The sequence below is a fragment of the Anser brachyrhynchus genome (genome assembly GCF_964034855.1).
Source record: "Anser brachyrhynchus genome assembly, chromosome: 5".
In the NCBI taxonomy this organism is placed as follows: domain Eukaryota; kingdom Metazoa; phylum Chordata; class Aves; order Anseriformes; family Anatidae; genus Anser; species Anser brachyrhynchus.
The window spans coordinates 752,389-773,853 of record NC_137699.1 but is presented as its reverse complement, the minus strand read 5'-3'; the positions used below and the strand labels follow the sequence as shown (position 1 = coordinate 773,853).

General features: G+C 41.1%; 1 long non-coding RNA gene across 17 annotated transcripts in view; it reads right to left on the bottom strand.

Moving 5' to 3' along the window:
• The window catches only part of LOC308195513, a 158,085-nt gene that overhangs the window by 108,085 nt on the left and 28,535 nt on the right, over nt 1-21,465 (bottom strand). For 12 of the 17 annotated variants that reach the window (XR_013951565.1, XR_013951566.1, XR_013951567.1 and 9 more), the window contains one exon: nt 21,038-21,101. This is a non-coding gene — a long non-coding RNA (uncharacterized lncRNA). Of the gene's footprint in view, nt 1-1,733; nt 2,469-2,685; nt 2,794-21,037; nt 21,102-21,465 lie in introns of those variants that run through there. The other 5 variants (XR_013951577.1, XR_013951578.1, XR_013951579.1 and 2 more) reach the window with 2 other exon arrangements.

Genomic DNA, 21,465 nt, shown 5'->3' with positions numbered 1-21,465 from the left:
TGCAAAGCAGTGTCAAACAAGATAGCGCTAAAACTACAGGCGTCTGCATTAACATGGTACTCTGCCCAAAATAATTAGCCCTGCTGAAGCCATTTCCCTCTATAGGACGTTCACTAGGAAACACTTTCCAGAAAAGGGATATAAGTAAGGGAATTAACAGGGTTTAAAACCCATACTACAAAATAGGTATCATTTACAGAGCAGGTCAGCAAGGATGAGAAAAGAAATAGTATTCTTTCTTGATACAGATTATTTCCTTTACAGTAAAGGGAGACTTAAATTACTACATGGAAGCTTTGTAACAATAAGTCAGTGGGGGCTTTTTGCCTTAATAAATTTATATTAGAATAATAGTATTTAGTACTACAACTTTAGTACTACAACTACAACAAAAAAAAAACAACAACAACAACAACAACACCCCACACATTTCAAAAGAATGTCCAAGGAGATTTAATTTGGTCTGCTGACTGATCTCAAATTGTAAGAAATACGCTGTTTCTCCAAAACAGCTCTCTAGCATTTAACAAGTAGTAGCTGTACAGGCTGTCAGTACCAGTCAACGAACAAAATGAGAAAGACTGCAGAAAATCCAAAATAAACATAAATTCTAAGAGCTAAGTACACACACTAGCTTCTCAACATACTTTGCAAGCACCCTAACAATTCTTATATTCCACTGCTGGCAGAATACATAGTGATCTGTGTGACTGTTGTAACTTGCTCTGTAATTTTGTGCCAAAACAGAAACATGGTAATGACATTGAATAGGTAATTAGTAACTATTAAAACAGTATACAAACTAGGGCGTAGTCAAGGTGCTAGCATATGTCTAAGCCACCTGGAGGGATTTGGCTTCCCAACAAAGCATCAAAGATGGTGGTGCCTCTGTAAGATTTTTTTTTTTTTTTAAATCACTCAGGCTATCAAAGGGTAAAACAAACTGAGTTTCACGTTAAATCCTCTTCAATAAGAAGTGTGTACAGGGGAAGCCTTATGGCTTTATCGCCCCTTCAAACAAAATAACAGAGTTAACAACACAACACAATTCATTACAGATAGATTTTCAAGTAAAATGGTTTTCAGGTCTTGTTTTGTTTTTAAAACCCTATCATTTGAAATACTTTCCAGACCTCTCCAGTTTCAAGTGACATGGGAGGACTGCATAAAGGTAGTATTGAGTGTCCCCTGTTGAATTCACAGCTCTGCTTTCCTGGGAAGCAGCAGCCAGCCCAGACCCATTACCTTATTTTTTTCCCCACTCCCTGCTACCAGCAGCTGCTGCAAGATGAAGGACAGAATTCCACTTTATTCTTCCTCCTCAATAGCTAATGGCAATTTTGTTTGCTCCTTCCCTACAAGGAGGAGGAGGAAGAAGGGGAAGGGATGCTAATCCTTTGCGAACATACTCAACATCTAGATGATGTCAAAGCAATAATTGTCATGTTCTAAGAGGATTAGTATAGTATTGGTATTTCAGTAAACTTCTCCATTATGAGAGATTTTCCCCCCAAAATCCTTCCAATAAGGTTTGATACAAGACTTGACCAATGGTAAATTTTACCATGCTTGAAACAAACCTGGGGACATAAACATTGCTCAAGAAGTAATACAGATGCCAGTTATAGATCACAAAACCTAGACTCGAGTCATGAGCCTATCACTGCAGTTTTCCCACCATCAAAACACCTGCACTACATTTGAACAAGATTAAGTAAGCATGCAATTCACACCTTCCCAGTTGTAAGTAGGCCTCTAAATCCAAAGGGTGTGAAAAAATGAGTAGAGCACCTTATGTGGATGTACTACAAGGAGACGTCAGCCATTCAGAAAACCGTGCTACTTCCAAGGTCTAGCAGTAAGACTATTGGTTATGAAACAAAGCTGTAACACCAACACAAAGAGGTCCCCAGATTCTAGCAACCACTGCAAATAGAATCATCAAGAACCCTAGCATGCGTAGGAAACTGAAGAGGTATAACAACCTAAACAAGTAACTTCTCCAGAGATTAATACTTCTTTTACACATTAATGAAATCCTGCAGAACTCTGAAGCAAGCTCAGGACTGGTTAACACATATATGCTTTTTAGCACTACTATTTCCTGCAGAGCAGCTTTTAAAGCTTGTTTTGAACTCACTAGAGCCCAGAAATTATTTGAAAATCCACCTGAACAATCACAGCTCTGTTAGACATCAGCTACTAGGCTTTCATGCTATGAATGAAGTCCCATGAACTATTTGATTTTCCAGTCCATTACAGATTTTAACAGTGTGAGTAATAATTCTTAAGAGTGTCTAGTATAGGTGGGCCTGAAGAGACTTACTGATCCATTAACAGTTAAGAACAGCATGTCTGTGCTTGTACATAAGCTACCACAATCTATAGCAGTTAGAAAGCTACTTTAATACAGCAAAGTGAGATACACTAACACAAGCATTACGGGTAGCTCTAGAATTCCTCCTCAGCTCCCCTACAATACCTTCATATCTTTTCAAGGGCAGGCAGAAATAACTTAGAATGTTAAACAACCCTGAAGAGTTGAATATATGTACTTAAGATACCAAAAATGTCTAGTTATCAACTCATGCTTATGAAAAGTAAAATCCTACCACTTTAAGCCTTTTCTATCTGCATTCTTTACCAACTAAATAAATAAAAAAGCAGAAAAAAATCAGGCCTCACCCAAAGAGTAAGAGCTCTGTAAAATCCAATAAATATCTGTGTCGCTAGAACACCTAACACCAGAAATCAGCCACTGCATAGAAAGACATGACACCAAGGTTCCCGTAGCTTCCCACCTGCTTTGTATTGAGAATCAGCTGTAATTAGCAGCCTCAGCTGTGAGAGCTTAGACAGGGGGCTTTCCCTGACTTGAGCCAGGGCATTGTAAGAGCTCAGAGGGATATGGAATAGGATGATTGAAAAGAATGATAAGTAGAAGTAGTGTTACTGAACTGTTTGGTTACTGGATTGTCTGCAATAAAAACCCCAAGTAAAGTCTTTGGTAATAATGCTAGAACATACAGTGAGAGGTATCTGCCCAAAGCAGCAATTCCACTCATCCCTCTTGCTCTAGGTGTTCTTACCCCTCTCTATCACATAATACCCTATGCCAGAACTATCAAAGGAGCTAGCTATCAAGGATTTAATATATGATAAAAACATGAGAATGTATTGACACCACTGCCAAAACTACAGTTAATATGGTTGTTAAATGGCTAGTGATTTTTTTTAGTGGTTGTTAAATGGCTAGTGAATCTTTGGGCAGACCTGTGCAGTGCCAAGAGTTGGACTAGATGATCCTTGTGGGTCCTCTCCAACTCGGGATATTCTATGATTCTATGAATACCTCTTATACTAGGTTTTCCTGACAAAATATAAGTGTAATTAGTGACAGTAAAGCTACCAGCTGTGGAAAAGCAAATTAGGCAGGCCTTAGGTACTTGCAGGAAGGGCAAGCCTTTGCTGTATGAGGAGTTAAAACAGATTTAAAAAACTCTTAAAATTTAATAATATAAATCAAATATTGATTTTCAAATAACTATATGCTCTTGATACAGATTATGTACTTATTAAACATGTTACATAGAGAAGAGGCAGAACATTGTCACATTTACAAGAAAACTAGAGCACTGCTTGACTGAAACTAGCCGCTACATCAAACCTGCATCCTACTCATCCTAGTTATGTCTAATTCCACTAGGACAAAGCAATTACTTCTGAAAATCAGTCTGGATGGGATACTACAGTGCTGAATAGCCATTTAAGCTATATGTAACTTGTAACAATTACTACAAAATATTAGTTACCTTTAATAGGTGGAGAGAGTCATATATTAAATCAGAATGTCGGAAAAAAGTGACTCAGAATGATACTAATGATATCAAGTTCACTCTTCTTTATGCAAGTTCCTTCTTCAGTCCAGCTGAGAGGAAAAACAAGCAACACAAACCAGGGTTGGGTGTGCAGTAAGGTGAAGGGATATTTTGACTTGAGAAACTAGCACAATGCTTTTATTCTGTGCCAAATCCTTAAGGGCTTCTTTACCTTAAGGGCTTCTTTAAAATTCATCAACAGACAATAACCTACAAAAAGAAGGGTGACATGAGTTCATGCTAAAAAAAAATAAAAAAATAAAAAAAACCACAACACTCCATTATCTCCACAAAAATGTTTTCTTCTTGCTGCCAAATTTGTTATCATTCAAGATAACCGCACAGCACTAAATGCACCATACCACCACAGCAAGAAACAAGTGTTTTCTTCATAGACACTCCTTTGGAATCTTTCATTTTGGTTCCAGAGCTTAATGAGCTACGAAGAGATATCATCTAGGTGAAAAATCTCAAAGCCTTGAAATGCAGTGTAAATACTAACTAGTCTAAAGTAATTCTCTGCTCTCTGCAAATTTCTGTGGGAAAGCATTGCTGTTTGAGAAGGACTGTTAAAAAGGTTATTGGACTCTGGTGGTTTTTTTTCCCCCCTCTCTGCCAGTTTATAGAGCTCAGTGATACTGACCATTAAAGCAGGCTGAGGATCACCATAAATGTTGTTAATTATGATAGGAACTAGAGAGAAAGAAAGAATATCATCAAGATTTCCTTATTTCTTCCCTTATCATAATCAGGGCTCACTTTATTTTAAAGTTTGAAAGATGCAGTTGAATTTTTCTACAAGAGCATTAATAATTTCAGAACAATGGTAGCTCTTCATCACAGCATGTTCTAAATAAAGACACGTGGCTTTTTTTCCCCACCAAAAAATGACAAAACAATACAAAGTGGTTCTGATTTCACAATATAAGAAGCCAGTAGGCCAAACAGCTTAAGTCATTTTCCCAAGGTTACATAAAACACCATCAGAGTAAGGATCAGAACATCAGTCCTATTCCTGTTCCCTGCCCCATCTGCAAGGTTTGTTGCCTACAGTGTTAATAAGAATACCAGATACAAAACAGATTATCCTGTTTGGAGAAAAGCACGGCTGACATACAGGGATACTTCTCTAACTGGTTGTGATGTAAACAGGAGGCATATTTGAAACATCACTGATGTTTCAAATGGGCATTATAATTCTCCAACAGTCCAGAAATGTTTTGGGAAGTGTTATATTAAATTTCTGAGCATAGGTAAACAAGAGAGATGTGTCTGTTATACCGTTTACAACTATATACAGAGTCTGTTGACATGCAAGACTTTGGTGCATTTTCTAAAATCAGAATAGCTGGGATCCCATATGGCACAGCATACATAAGGCACAAAAGCTTCTCCCGAAATACATTGATCTAATGAAATACCAGCAAAAAAGCTACACATATTACAAACCTGTGAGAAAAATTAGCTGTGATCCTGGTTTTCCTAAGTATTTTCAGACCATGAATTGATGCTTCAGGCTAGTAGAAATTGGGCCACTTCAGCTAGTAATCAGAAACCTACCTCATATGTTAAGACTGTAATATCAGTCTTAATATTATTTCCCATGCTCTGGAGCCATGACACACAGAAAACAAATGATTTAGCATATGCTAAACATAATGCTCTTAGTGACCAGTAATGTCACGAGGAAACAAACTGTCCTTCTTTTAATGTGGCTCTGAGTAAAACACAGTAGATTTTTCTCTCCTTTTCTTCAAAAGGAAATGTTTTCTTAACATGCTGCTGCCCACACACTTCAGGCATGGAATTACCAGTAGTGGAGGGATTCAAGAGAATTAAGGCCCCTGTTGGTATTGACTCACGTCATGTGTACAAAACCCCATCTGCTAGGGAATACTTGTATCCCTGCTCCGCCTTTCCCCTGTTCTTTCCCTTTGTAGGGTTCTTCCTACTCCTGTTCATTCTCTGTCAGGCATAATTTAAAATGGAAAACTTGTTGTATATATAATATATATAAAATATATAATATATATATAATAAATATATAATATAATAATAAAACTAATGAGACAGAAATGGAAATGTTGTCAGAGAAGTGTTTCTATGAAAGTTGTACTTTTCTATCATAAACTTCTGCAGTGCGTGCAGTTAATCTTATCCATTTACATGGCTCCTTTGTCTCATGTATCATTAACAGAACTGTTCATTAGTATCCAAACCCTGCAAGCAATGTGAAGCAATTTCTGCAAATGGTACCTGCGTTCCGTCTGATGTAGCTGTACAACTGAAGCTTGCTCAACTTAACTGCAAGTAACCAGAACAAGTTTGCAGAGCTGGCAGATAAGGTACTTCCACTTGAAAATTGTGATCTGAAATCAACATGCCACATTGATACAGGACCTTTAAAAAAGTCAATTTTCTAAAATAAAATCTGGATGAACACCCATTTATGAAAAGGAAAGGAATGGTCCAATGGGAACTTATCCTAGCACAAGGTCATGAGTCACAAAAGCACTGCAAGAGGTATATGCATGCCAATAAGCAACAACATATCAGCTATCTGCTGCTTTTATTCCATGGCATGCATGATGATAATTATAACCTGAGAGCACAGGATCAAATCGAGGGTTTTTGTAGGTGTTCACAGAACAGCTTCACTTGCTGCCACTTCTGAAGTATTTCAAACTTAATGTAAACTTACAGTCAGAATTATAAATTTTGCCTTAACATTTAGAGCAACATGTAGCAGTTTTACTGGTTATACATGCCTTTTCAGAATGTCAAGAATGCACAGCAATACCTATTATGTAATCTATTAATATCTTTAAGGTGATGGATTCACATCTTGGAAAACATTTACAGAATATAAATGATAGAACAGTTAAAAGTTATAAAACATCTGTGCAGATGCGTGTTTCTCAAGATCTAGGACTGCAAACCAAGTCTCGCTTGTCTATGTTTAACACAAAGGAAGTCTCACAGCTGAACAGTGCATGATAAAGTACATGCACCCAGGTGATACAATGTATACAATTGCTCCTATGCACAGCAGCAGATAATTTACCATTGACTGAAAGAGAACACAATCCAGGTCATACATGTTCCATGAACAATATGCTAACCAAAAATGATGTTTCACACTGGTTTCAAATGTCTGACCCTTCAACTCAGTAATTGAAGTCAACATGATCAACAAAAGGAGGAAAGAAAAAGGGCAGTTGTATATGGTCAGAAATTATTTAGAACTGTAAGAAATAAGGGAGACTGGTTGGCAATGGACAAGTAACTAGTAGCAAGAATACGTGCCTAATGATAGGAAGACAGATGGAAATAGAGACAGATGAAGAGTTAAGATGGAACGAAGGGAACAGGAGAGGCCAGGCAGGAGAGAGATCAGTCAGGTATGGAAGCAGAAAACTGATTTTTTTCACTCAGTTTTCTGCTTCCATACCTGACTGATCTCTGTGAGCTGTTTGTTGGGGAGCAGAATAAAACCACAGGCAGAAAAGAAGATGATATCCCTTGACCATGCCTATCTACAGTGTGCGAAAGACAATGTAGTTTTGTGACTCAAGCCAGGGGTAGGAGTGAAATGTGGCAAATAGATGATAAAGGAACACAGAGGTTGGCACAAAGCTGTGTATTCATGTGAAGTGGGAGCCTTACCCGGACAGGAAGCTGGGAAGAAACCTAGAGCTGAAGGCCTAGCAGAGCAGTAAGTCAAGAAGTCACAGACACAAGAGATAACCCTGAAAGCATTAGACCGAGTCAGCAGAAGGGGCTGAGCAACAGAAAAAAAAAAAAAAAAACACAACCACCATCACATACTGAGAGCATGGAGGTGGTAAAAAGAGGGAAGATACGCAGTGCTGATGGGAGTAGGGACAGTTATTGAGACTCTAGAGAAGCGAGGCTTCACTAAACTAGAGGTGAAGAGAAACTTCTGTGAAAAATGAAAAAGGAGATTCTCTTTTTTGACTGACCAAATGTCAAAGTGGAGTTTGAATCATTAACGAGAAAAATCAAAACTAAAGCAAAAAAAAATGGAAAGAGGACAAATAATGCTTTGTTTAGAGAGGTGAAATAAGATACAGCCTTCTTATGTTAAGCATAGGCATTCTCTTTTCCTGAGACTGAGAAACGTCAATACAATAGCTAAACTAGACTCTGCTGTACATCTGGTGTATCTTGTGAAGTGAATCTATGCTACCACATTGTTCCGTTTTAAGATTACACAGAGCAAAGTCAAACATCTGGTAAAAGAAAATTAATTTTACTATTAGTATAGCTAGTTCTTACAGTTTTCAGTGTTTAATAATAAAACATGACCAAAGGAACTAAGTATTTTTAAGTAGAACCATAGTACCAAGCACAGAAATATCTCACAATTTGAAATGCATACAGGCATTTTTTCAAAGCAGTATGTAGTACCTTCATAAACAAGCATTTGTCTACATTGCAACTTCGCTTCTCTAACAGCTACAAACAGCAGCATAGTTCAAAAATTCATTTTTCCGGCACTCAAAAGTTCATGTTTCAACACGTAGAATTCCAACTTTCAGAAAATAAATTTATGATTAATCTGAAAATACATGCGTAAGATATGCATCTCTATTACGTCAGCTATGCTTATATAAGACAGATTTACCTTAACAATTTAATTAAAATGCTGATTTATATGGAAAAAAACAACACACTTGGTAGGAATGAGAAATCAAAACTAGAAGGTCCCCGTTTGCCTAGACTTCTGAAATCGTTGCACTAAGGCAGCATAGAATGGCTGCTCTTGATGCACATCGAATTATTTTTTTCTTTATAACTTCTGATAGAAAATAATTTTGACTTTATTCATTTCTACGTCTATCTGTATTTCAGATTGTCTTCAACTTAAATTACAGAAGCATCCAGGCAGATGTAATTATTTGTATATTTGTCTGTTTGTTTATGCAGGAGATGACTGTCTCTTCCTCCACAATCAGAAATAAGTATAGTATTTTGAGTTTTATTACCCTACCAAAGCAGAGTATAGAACGATAGTCAAACTAGTATCCTACCTAACTGAACAAGGTAGTTTAAGCACTCAGAAATATTTCTAGTATTTTCTCAGCTCCAAAATAAACAGTGGCTGACGATCTTAGAACACTTCCAGTTGTCTTTGCTCCATAAGGGAAGGCAAGCTGGGAGTTGAAAATGATAGCGTGGCAGGCAGGGCAGCAACCTCTCCAACAAGGGACACAGACCCCACTGCTCAAACAAGAATTGCAAAGCAGGTCCAGTGACTGCCAGACAAGATTGTAGTTATGAGGCAGGTGCCGGATGAAGCCAGGAAGCCAAAGGCCTGGGTTTAAATGCAGCTCCTGAGGCTGTGGTAAAGGTGTAAGGGTGGAGGCCCCAGATGAGGCTTCCCAGAGCCTTCTCACAACTTAACTGTTTCCAAGCAGCCTGGTGAGAGGTTATACAGCTATGCCACACCAGAGCTAACTTCAAACACAGGCATATAAACCCCTGGGACAGGGAAAAGAGGTTGCAGCAGATTACAGAGAAAGATAGTACACACTGGTTAGGGCAATTAAAGCCTGTCAGTACCTGGACAGCATACTCATGAACAACCACTCTCAGGTTATAAGAAAGACCTGGGAATTTGGAAATGCTCTGCCCAAAATCTTAAGAGTTGTATATTCAGTTCAGATAAATCCCTATGAGACAGACAGAAGACGGGGGAATAGAAGAGGCAAAAGTTCAAGATCCACTTTGTTTTTCTTCTGTGGCAGACACTAAAAAAATAAAAACGAAATACAAGTACTACCCTGGATTTCATTTCCCTCTGGCCCTAAATGCCATATCAGTCCACTTGTAACTGTTGTAAGTCCTGGATCTTCTCTGTAATACCATCAAGAACAATGCCCCACCTCTGTACATAAAGAGCAGTTTGTATCGTGTACCCCTGACAAAATGTCCTGGTTCCAGTTAGGACAGAGTTAATTTTCCCTCATAGTAGCTGGTAGGGTGCTATGTTTTGGATTAGGATGAGAAGAGCGCTGATAACATGCTGATGTTTTAATTGTTGCAGAGCAGTGCTTACACCAGGCCAAGGACTTTTCGGCTTCTCGCTCTGTCCTGCCAGCGAGCAGGCTGGGGGTGCGGCAGGAGCTGGGAGGGGACAGACCCAGGACAGCTGACCCAAACTGGCCAAAGGGGTATTCCATACCATCTGGCGTCATGCTAAACAATATATAGGGGTGGCTGGCCGGGGTGGGGGGCCGGCTGCTCGGGGATAGGCTGGGCATCGGTCAGCGGGTGGTGAGCAATTGCATTGTGCATCACTTGTTTTCTTACACATTATTATTATTAATACTATTATCATTATCACTATTATTATTATTATTGTTATTATTATATTCCTGTCTTAATAAACTGTCTTTATCTCAACTCACCGGCTTCACTTTCCCGTTTCTCTCCCCCATCCCAGAGAGGGAGGGGGGAGGGTGAGCGAACGGCTGTGTGGTGTTTAGCTGCCAGCCGGGTTAAACCACAACAGCCCTTTTGGCACCCAACGTGGGGCACGAAGGGTTGAGATATCGACAGATTTGACCAGAGTGTGTTAAACTAAAATTGGTATAAGTATTGGACCTGCTTAATAGTTGCTAGTCACGATGTTGATTGCCTTAATCTCCAGTCTGCTGTACCTGTATTCCAAATTGAGTTTTATGGTGTGTTACTCTCTGTATGTGCTCCCTGTTGCACTGTTTATCCTTTCCAGGCCCTGGTTTAAGATTATTATGGTACTGTGCGGTGTAACAATGGCTTATGAAATGATGAAATATCTGGTCACGACTCTAACCTGGTATTTGTACTCAGCACTGACGTCGACTCTATACTTTGGAACCCATATCTCGGAAACTATTAGCAATTACACCTATTGCCTGTTTTCGTTAGGGAGCCAATCTGTGAAGGGGACAGGGGAAGACATGTTTCCCTCCCTGTTCACTCTCCCTTTTTCCTTCACCACCACCCTCTTATCCCCCGAGCTAGTTACGGTGGTTCTCCGAGATGTTGAATATCCTTGGGATACTCAGACCAGCCTGCTCTTGTTGTTATGTCTCCTGAATGCGCTTCAGGTTTTGTTGAGGGTTAAACAACTACTTAGGAATCTCATCCGGAGATCTGTCTTGAGGCGGGATAGTTGTGAGTGGCAGGGAGTGTGGGAGGATATGGGCAGGTTTCTAGAGCAGTGGTCACCTCCAGTGTTTTGGACATTCACCCCTGAACAGCTGCAAAATCCTAAAAAGCTGGCAGAATGCTTGAAAAAAAGGTGTCATGACTCTGGCAGTTCCAAAGTGACACAAATCACTGTAGCGTGCTGGGGTCTGGCTTGTGCCTATCGAGCTGCAATTGATGCTACTAGCAACCTAGCTCCAGCTCCTGCAGCCGCTCCAGCTCCTGCAGCCACTCCAGCTCCAGCTCCTGCAGCCACTCCAGTTCCAGCTCCTGCAGCCGCTCCAGCTCCTGCAGCCACTCCAGTTCCAGCTCCTGCAGCCGCTCCAGCTCCTGCAGCTACTCCAGCTCCAGCTCCTGCAGCCGCTCCAGCTCCAGCTCCTGCAGCCGCTCCAGCTCCTGCAGCCGCTCCAGCTCCAGCTCCTGCAGCCGCTCCAGCTCCAGCTCCTGCAGCCGCTCCAGCTCCTGCAGCCGCTCCAGCTCCAGCTCCTGCAGCCACTCCAGCTCCTGCAGCCACTCCAGCTCCAGCTCCTGCAGCCGCTCCAGCTCCTGCAGCCGCTCCAGTTCCAGCTCCTGCAGCCGCTCCAGCTCCTGCAGCTACTCCAGCTCCAGCTCCTGCAGCCGCTCCAGTTCCAGCTCCTGCAGCCGCTCCAGCTCCAGCTCCTGCAGCCGCTCCAGCTCCAGCTCCTGCAGCCGCTCCAGCCCCTGCAGCTGCTCCAGCTCCAGCTCCTGCAGCCGCTCCAGCTCCAGCTCCCGCAGCCACTCCAGCTCCTGCAGCTGCTCCCACTCCTGTGGCTGGGTCAGAGAAACGAGCTGTAGCAGTGCAAGTTGACCCCGCAGAGGGTATTCCAACCCCTGTGGCAGACCCTGTGTCTGGGTCAGAGAAACGAGCTGTAGCAGTGCAAGTTGCCCCTGTAGACAAGGTGAAAAAATGGTATAGAGGCTCAGGTCGTTTAGAACGCAGACAGTCTTCTGCTAAGTCTGGGCATAGTGAAGACGAGGCTGGGCCATCAAAGGTGCAGGAGACTGAAGATGAGGATGTCGAAAAATCAACAGTAACTACCCGGACTCTACACCAGCCACCAAAGGTGCAGGAGACTGAAGATGAGGATGAGGATGTCAAAAAATCAACAGTAACTACCCGGACTCTATACCAGCGTGAGCTACGAGATGTGCGAAAAGATTTTGGTCACTGTATAGGCGAGCAGCTTGTCACCTGGCTGCTCCGGTGCTGGGACACGGGAGCCAATTATGTGGAATTAGAGGGCAAGGAAGCCAGGCGGCTGGGATCCCTTGCTAGGAACGCATGCATTGACAAAGCAATTGGAGATGGAGCACGATCTCGCAGTCTCTGGAGGCGTCTCCTGTCAGCTGTGAAGGAAAGGTATCCCTTCAAGGAAGAACTTGTATGTCTACCAAGCAAATGGACCACCATGGAGAAGGGAATTCAGTACCTGAGGGAATTGGCCGTACGGGAAGTAATTTATAAGGCCCTAGACGACGCACAAACATCCGCAGATCCAGATGCAGTCCGGTGTACACCACCTATGTGGCGGAAGTTTGTACAGAGTGCACCATCATCATATGCCAGCTCATTGGCAATACTAGCCTGGAAAGCGGAGGAGAATCCCACAGTGAATGAAGTGACTAAAATACTCCGGCAGTACGAAGGAAATCTCTCCTCTTCCCTACAGGCCTGTGTCTCAGCTGTGGAGAAACTCTCTGAAGAGGTCCACCAACTTAAAGAGAATTTATCTTCCCCTCCACCTGAACGAACCAGTGTCCACCAGCTAAAAGAGAATACTTTGGAGAAACTTTCTGAAAAGATCCACCAACTTGAAGAGAGATTATTTTCCTCCCCACCTGTACAAACCAGTGTCTCAGCTATTAGGGGTAAACGTTCATCTATGCAAGGAAGACAATATGGTGGGCACACACACCGCGCCACCCTGTGGTTTTACCTACGTGACCATGGAGAGGACATGAGAAAATGGGATGGAAAATCTACTGCGACCCTAGAGGCACGGGTACGTGAATTGCAAAGGAAAACAATTGGGAAAAAGGAGTTCTCTGAAAAGTTTGCTGCTCCAACTTCCAGCAGGCAGTCCTTTAAACACAGAAATGAAGATTCTGACCAGGACTAGAGGGGCCCTGCCTCCAGCCAGGGGGAGGAAAGGGACAATCGAGTTTATTGGACTGTGTGGATTCGATGGCCTGGCACGTCAGACGCACAGAAGTATAAGGCTTTGGTAGACACCGGTGCACAATGTACTCTAATGCCATCAAGCTATAAAGGGCCAGAGCCCATCTGTATTTATGGTGTGACGGGGGGATCCCAGCAGTTAACTGTATTGGAGGCTGAAGTGAGTCTAACCGGTAATGAGTGGCAAAAGCACCGTATTGTGACTGGCCCAGATGCTCCGTGCATCCTTGGCATAGACTATCTTAGAAGAGGATATTTCAAGGACCCAAAAGGGTTCCGCTGGGCTTTTGGCATAGCTGCTTTGGAGACAGAGGACATTAAACAGTTGTCTACCTTGCCTGGTCTCTCAGAGGACCCTTCTGTTGTGGGGTTGCTGAGGGTTGAAGAACAGCAAGTGCCGATCGCTACCACAACTGTGCACCGGCGGCAATATCGCACCAACCGAGACTCCCTGAGTCCCATCCATAAGCTAATTCGTCAACTGGAGAGCCAAGGAGTGATCAGCAAGACTCATTCACCTTTTAATAGTCCCATATGGCCAGTGCGAAAGTCTAATGGTGAGTGGAGACTAACAGTGGACTATCGTGGCCTGAACGAAGTCACGCCACCACTGAGTGCTGCAGTGCCGGACATGCTAGAACTCCAGTATGAACTGGAATCAAAGGCAGCCAAGTGGTATGCCACAATTGATATCGCTAATGCATTTTTCTCCATCCCTCTAGCAGCACAGTGCAGGCCACAGTTTGCTTTCACTTGGAGGGGAGTCCAATATACTTGGAATCGGCTGCCCCAGGGGTGGAAACACAGCCCTACCATTTGCCATGGACTGATCCAGTCTGCGCTGGAGCAGGGGGAAGCTCCTGAACACCTGCAGTACATCGATGACATCATTGTGTGGGGTGACACTGCAGAAGAAGTTTTCGAGAAAGGGAAGAAAATAGTCCAAATCCTTCTGAAGGCCGGTTTTGCCATAAAACAGAATAAAGTTAAAGGACCTGCACGAGAGATCCAGTTTTTAGGAATAAAATGGCAAGATGGACGTCGTCAAATCCCAATGGATGTGATCAACAAAATAACAGCTATGTCTCCACCAACTAGCAAAAAAGAAACACAAACTTTCCTAGGTGTCGTGGGGTTTTGGAGAATGCATATTCCAAATTACAGTCTGATTGTAAACCCGCTCTACCAAGTAACCCGTAAGAAGAATGCTTTTGAATGGGGCCCTGAGCAACGACAAGCCTTTGAACAAATTAAGCAGGAAATAGTTCATGCAGTAGCCCTCGGGCCAGTCCGAACAGGACCAGATGTAAAGAATGTGCTCTACACCGCAGCCGGGGAGAATGGTCCCACCTGGAGCCTCTGGCAGAAAGAACCTGGGGAAACTCGAGGTCGACCCCTGGGGTTTTGGAGTCGGGGATACAGAGGATCTGAAGCCCGCTATACTCCAACTGAAAAGGAGATATTGGCAGCATATGAAGGAGTTCGATCTGCTTCGGAAGTGGTCGGTACTGAAGCGCAGCTCCTCCTGGCACCCCGACTGCCGGTACTAGGCTGGATGTTCAAAGGAAGGGTCCCCTCTACACATCATGCAACTGATGCTACATGGGGCAAGTGGGTTGCACTGATTACTCAGCGGGCTCGAATAGGAAACCCCAGTCGCCCAGGAATCTTGGAGGTGATTATGGACTGGCCAGAAGGCAAATACTTTGGGATATCGTCAGAGGAGGAGGTGGTTCGTGCTGAAGAAGCCCCACTGTACAACAAACTACCGGAAAATGAGAAGAAATATGCCTTGTTCACTGACGGGTCCTGTCGTATTGTGGGAAAGCATCGGAGATGGAAAGCTGCTGTATGGAGTCCTACACGACGAGTTGCAGAAGCTGCTGAGGGAGAAGGTGAATCGAGTCAGTTTGCAGAAGTAAAAGCCATTCAGCTGGCTTTAGATATTGCTGAACGAGAAAAGTGGCCAGTTCTCTATCTCTATACTGATTCATGGATGGTAGCAAATGCCCTATGGGGGTGGTTACAGCAATGGAAGCAGAACAACTGGCAGCGTAGGGGCAAGCCCATCTGGGCTGCGGCATTGTGGCAAGATATTGCTGCCTGGGTAGAGAACCTGGTTGTAAAGGTACGCCATGTAGATGCTCATGTGCCCAAGAATCGGGCTACTGAAGAACATCAAAACAACCAGCAGGTGGATCAGGCTTCTAAGATTGAAGTGGCTCAGGTGGACCTGGACTGGCAACATAAAGGTGAATTATTTATAGCCCGATGGGCCCATGACACCTCAGGCCATCAAGGTAGAGATGCAACATACAGATGGGCTCGTGATCGAGGGGTGGACCTGACCATGGACACTATAGCACAGGTTATTCATGACTGTGAAACATGTGCTGCAATCAAGCAAGCCAAACGGTCAAAACCTCTTTGGTATGGAGGACGATGGCTGAAATATAAATATGGAGAGGCCTGGCAGATTGATTACATCACACTCCCTCAAACCCGCAACGGCAAGCGCCACGTACTTACAATGGTGGAAGCAACCACCGGATGGCTGGAAACATATCCTGTGCCCCATGCCACCTCCCGGAACACTATCCTGGGCCTTGAAAAGCAAGTCCTACGGCGACATGGCACCCCAGAGAGAATTGAGTCAGACAATGGGACTCATTTCCGAAACAACCTTATAGACACTTGGGCCAAAGAACATGGTATTGAGTGGGTGTATCACATCCCCTATCACGCACCAGCCTCTGGAAAAGTTGAACGATACAATGGACTGTTGAAGACTACACTGAAAGCAATGGGTGCTGGGACATTCAAAAATTGGGATACACATTTGGCAAAGGCCACCTGGTTAGTCAATACCAGGGGATCTGCCAACCGAGCTGGACCTGCCCAATCAAACCTGTTACGCACTGTAGAAGGGGATAAAGTTCCTGTAGTGCACGTAAGAAACACGCTGGGTAAAACAGTCTGGGCTACTCCTGCCGCAGGAAAAGGCAAACCCATTCGTGGAATTGCTTTTGCTCAGGGACCTGGATGCACTTCGTGGGTAATGCAAAAGAATGGGGAAGTCCGGTGTGTACCTCAAGGGGATTTGATACTGGGTGAGAATAGCCCATGAGTTGAATTGTAGTATGTTAATTATTATATAATACTGTATGTCATCACTACCATAATTGCTATATATCATAGATGAAAATGGTGATTAATTAGAATGTATTGGAAAGAGTGTAACCTGAGCATGACATAAATGGTAATGGAATAAGGGGTGGATATCTGTCCTGTTTCCAGTTAGGACAGAGTTAATTTTCCCTCATAGTAGCTGGTAGGGTGCTATGTTTTGGATTAGGATGAGAAGAGCGCTGATAACATGCTGATGTTTTAATTGTTGCAGAGCAGTGTTTACACCAGGCCAAGGACTTTTCGGCTTCTCGCTCTGTCCTGCCAGCGAGCAGGCTGGGGGTGCAGCAGGAGCTGGGAGGGGACAGACCCAGGACAGCTGACCCAAACTGGCCAAAGGGGTATTCCATACCATCTGACGTCATGCTAAACAATATATAGGGGTGGCTAGCCGGGGTGGGGGGCCGGCTGCTCGGGGATAGGCTGGGCATCGGTCAGCGGGTGGTGAGCAATTGCATTGTGCATCACTTGTTTTCTTACACATTATTATTATTAATACTATTATCATTATCACTATTATTATTATTATTGTTATTATTATATTCCTGTCTTAATAAACTGTCTTTATCTCAACTCACCGGCTTCACTTTCCCGTTTCTCTCCCCCATCCCAGAGAGGGAGGGGGGAGGGTGAGCGAACGGCTGTGTGGTGTTTAGCTGCCAGCCGGGTTAAACCACAACACTGTTGTAAGTCCTGGATCTTCTCTGTAATACCATCAAGAACAATGCCCCACCTCTGTACATAAAGAGCAGTTTGTATCGTGTACCCCTGACACAAACATGTTCTCCCTCAGGCATGTCTTACTCCTCTTTTTTACTCACAGATTAGTTTTCAATCCAATGAATAATTTTTTGTGCTTAATCTTTAAAGCTTCTTAAAAACTTCAACTGTAAAAATAATTCCAGAATGTTATTATTACCGTTCTACTGCTCAGGAAGCAGAATAAGGGCGTCCACAGATTTTACGTTCACTAAGCAGCAAAAAAAAAATGATAATAATCCCAGTCTTCTGCTTAAATTCTACATCATTCATGTTCCAAGGTGACCAAACTTCTCAAAAATGTAACAGGAAAGAATATAGCATGGAACTCCTAGTCATTGTCAGTTATGTTATTGGATGTCACCAGGGAACTTGCAGTGCTAGCTTTAATAAAACTGTAATTAGGCATTTTTTTCATGAGAAATTTGTTTAGTGGTATCTTTAATCATTTTCAGAGGAATTAGAAAGTCATTACTACAGCTGCAAGCAGGATTCAACATACTGCATGTCAAAGTTTTTAGTTGTTTTGGAAGCAGAGTGCTATTCTAGACAGCCCTCAATGTCTTTTGCATGCTTACTATAACACTGAATACTGGTATAGTGCAATAAATTGTATTTTATCTTTTCTTCCATCACGTTCTAAGCTGTTAATCTTTGCTAACACCAACTTCAGTGATAGTTAGGAAATAAAGTTGTTTGAAATTAAATGAATTACTGTGTGTAAAGAATCACATAGGGATTTTCCTGCTTGTTCTTTGGCATGATTAGAATTTATCTTTTTCCCAGATCAGACCTCTAAATCCAGTATATTCGTATAGAAACAATGACTTCTGAAATAGGTACATCTTTCACATATTTATTACTGTATAAAAGCCTTGCCTACTGACAACAGTATAGCATATAAAACTGAAAATGAAATTGTATTCTCTCCTCTCTTAAAATGTCTTGGCAGAAGTGCATTGAAACAGGGAATGTTAAACAGCGAATTAATCTCTAATTCCATAAAATCTCTCTCTATATTACATATAGTATTTGACAAAAAGATCTTTGAATACCACAACAGATAACTGTGAAGAAATTACTCTTTGTGTTAAAGATTACAGTTTTTAAAAGGTATTCTGTGGTTTTAATGACTTTAACTCAGCCAGCAATCTACAGTAAGTTTGATTTTAAGCTATACTTTCTGATTTGTTACTTGCTTTGGAAATGAACAAATAGTCTTCAAAATGGGACAAACAAAAAATTAAATGACTACATAGAATTTTGAGGCTAGGAAGAAAAAAGACCTAAGTGAGTGAAAAAGGAGAGAAGTAAGCAGCTTCAAAAGTTTGATGCTTTTGAACATATATACTTTTTCTTGCTTTACATTTACAGAAATTACCATATCCTATTTATGTAAAATTTATTTGAAAAGACCAACAGAAAGAAAGAGAAACCAGTATTTTTACTTTTTTACAATTCAATACAGGAATTTAGTTACAAAAGTAACTACAGTCAAAATTATGATGGTAGCTTGTCTTTTTAAAAGATTGCTTTATTTTACCAATAATCTTTTCTGTGTTTAAAGTACTCACTTTCACTTTTAAAATTAGCTCTAGTCTATCCTACAACAAACCTGCTATGCCAGTTGAAGTAAACAATTGTCACGTAAAATGAGCTTTAAAATTCCAGGAGTATGAAGAAAGAATACTTTCACTATATGTACATATCTTATATTGCAAAAAAGTTCTAAAGGTATTTGGTGTACTTTATTCTCAACATACAATTTAGTGCATTTTTATGTACTGTAATATGACCACACACTTGGCAGATACTGAGTAAGATTTCCTAAGTGAATATGAAGTTTCCAACTCTTAATAGCTAGGAAAACTTTACCAATCTGTTGGTTCAACCTGATGTGCGTCAAAAAAATGTTGCTGGTTATGCCTACGCTATTTTAATTCTAAGGTGCTCAAAAATATTACATAACCGACAATATTATTAATAAATGTTTTCATTTTACTAATGTGTCACATTTGCTTGCAGGACACCTGAAACGAGTTCAGAGCCCAGTGAAAGGACTGGATATTATTGTCATAAAGACAAAAACACTGCAGCTTTACTCTTTAGCTAAACTTTTTCTTAGGTGGTGAATGTAAATAAAAACAAAGAAGCCTATATCATTATCTCCTATACCCCTTTTCAAATTTATATTTTCTTTACATACAGTTCTAAAGCACTGTTTCTCCAAACAGATACCACTTTATGCTAGCTTCTGTTTTAAGTTTTTTGATTTATTCAAATACTTACTATACTCATTTCATAAAGTATCACTGTATCATTATTTGTGTCAGTAAATGTATTGAACATTATGGCTTTACAAATTTTCAAAGAAAGAGATTAAAAACACAATAAACTTTATATATATCATTGAGGTGGTTTTTTTAAACATCTGCAACAGATTATACACAGAAAGCCTCTTGCCAGGGAACACAGAAAAGGCCCTGTGGTGTTTCCACACCCAGTCAATTAAAGGATTACTACTATTAAAAAACAAGACTTTCTTTGGGAACATAGATTTAAGCACATTATCTGAAATTGGTAGGGATCATCTTTGCTTGTAAAATGCCAGTAGACTTACTGACATCAAATATGGAACTAGGCACCTTTGAGATCAACATAAACTTGAGAGGTTTCTTTAACAAGACAAACCAGGTCCTATAGCAGTTTCTATCAGTGCAGAAATGTGATTCATATATTTCCCATTTGTCTCTTTATAGTACAAATAATGAGTAAATTCCTTCCATTTTTCTCTTCAACAACTAAGTACTTGTGTCCAGACTGAAAAATATATCTCATTTCTTGTGTCTAAGACAAGTGATTATAAAGAAAAGGATTTGCTTGGCTATTCAAAACTATCTTTGCACAGCACAAAATAATTTTTTGTTGTAGTTTTTGTTTTACATAGGTCCAATACTAACACTAGTTAATAGCGTCTACTGGTTTTTATATCATGCAGGCCCTTAAGTGCTTTGGTAGGTAGATGACAGTAAGTTGATACAAAATAATTAAGACATGCTAGGAATACCACAAATACTATGTGTATTACACAGTGAGTAATGAGACCTGCATAGTTCTTATCATCATCGAGGACTGAAAAATGGCACAGAGTACATGAAGATACTATGGCAGACTTCCACATATTAAAAATAAAAAAGACATCTTGGATTGCATCATGCACAAAGAACAAAAATACATGCATATATGTTCTTCAGGTCCAGACTCTAACTTAATGACATCAACCTCATCTGCCATAACTCTTTTGGATTCAGTTTGACTAATGTGGCTCATAGATCAGCCAAACACAAACCAAGATTGCTATGAAAGATGGTGCAATTTCTGTACACAACTACCTCTGGATTAAGTGCTCTTTTAGGGCTCTAACTGACTTAATTTACTTAAGCAGTATTGCAAAAGGTAATAAATATGGTTGGCATTTGGAATTTACCAGTCTATCATTCATTATTTCCTAATGAAGGTCACAACTGAGACTTATACATAAAAACAGCTTCAAGCAAAACATTTGGGCAGGAAAAGCGTAAGAGACTTGTTCTACAAGCTTTATTTGAATGAATGACTCTCCTGCACTGCTTCTTGATTTCACTAACTGAAGTGTAGACTGCAATACGTTGTCATACAATTACTCCCATGGTATCTAGAAGGTAAGAGAAACTTGAAACAAAACAAACCATACCAAAACAAACAGATATACTCTCACTAATGAAATCAGGCTTCAGTTGTTATTCATGCAACATACCTCTCTCAGCATAAAACGTGAAAAATAGCTGGTAGGGTCAAAAGTAGCTGTGGTCTGGATGCACCTGTATTTTGAAAAGAAAAAAAAGAGCAGATGGATACAATAAAGTAATTAAGCAGATTACAGTAATACAATTTTTTTTCATTTGATGAACAAATATTGGATTAGTTATGAGTGCTGCCATGAGAAGCGGCACTTGTAAGTTTGACTGTTGTAGGAAACATGTTCAACTATACCTGAAAAGCTTAGAAAATAAAGAAGCCAATTACAAAGTCTGGGACATATTTAGAGCCATCTTTGAAATAATACTACCACTACAGAAGTACTAAAGATATATGTAGGCTTAAAATTATTAAAAAATAATGTGATCAGAATGATACGGATTTTACATAGAGAGATTAAACATACATCCCAGCGTATATTATCAT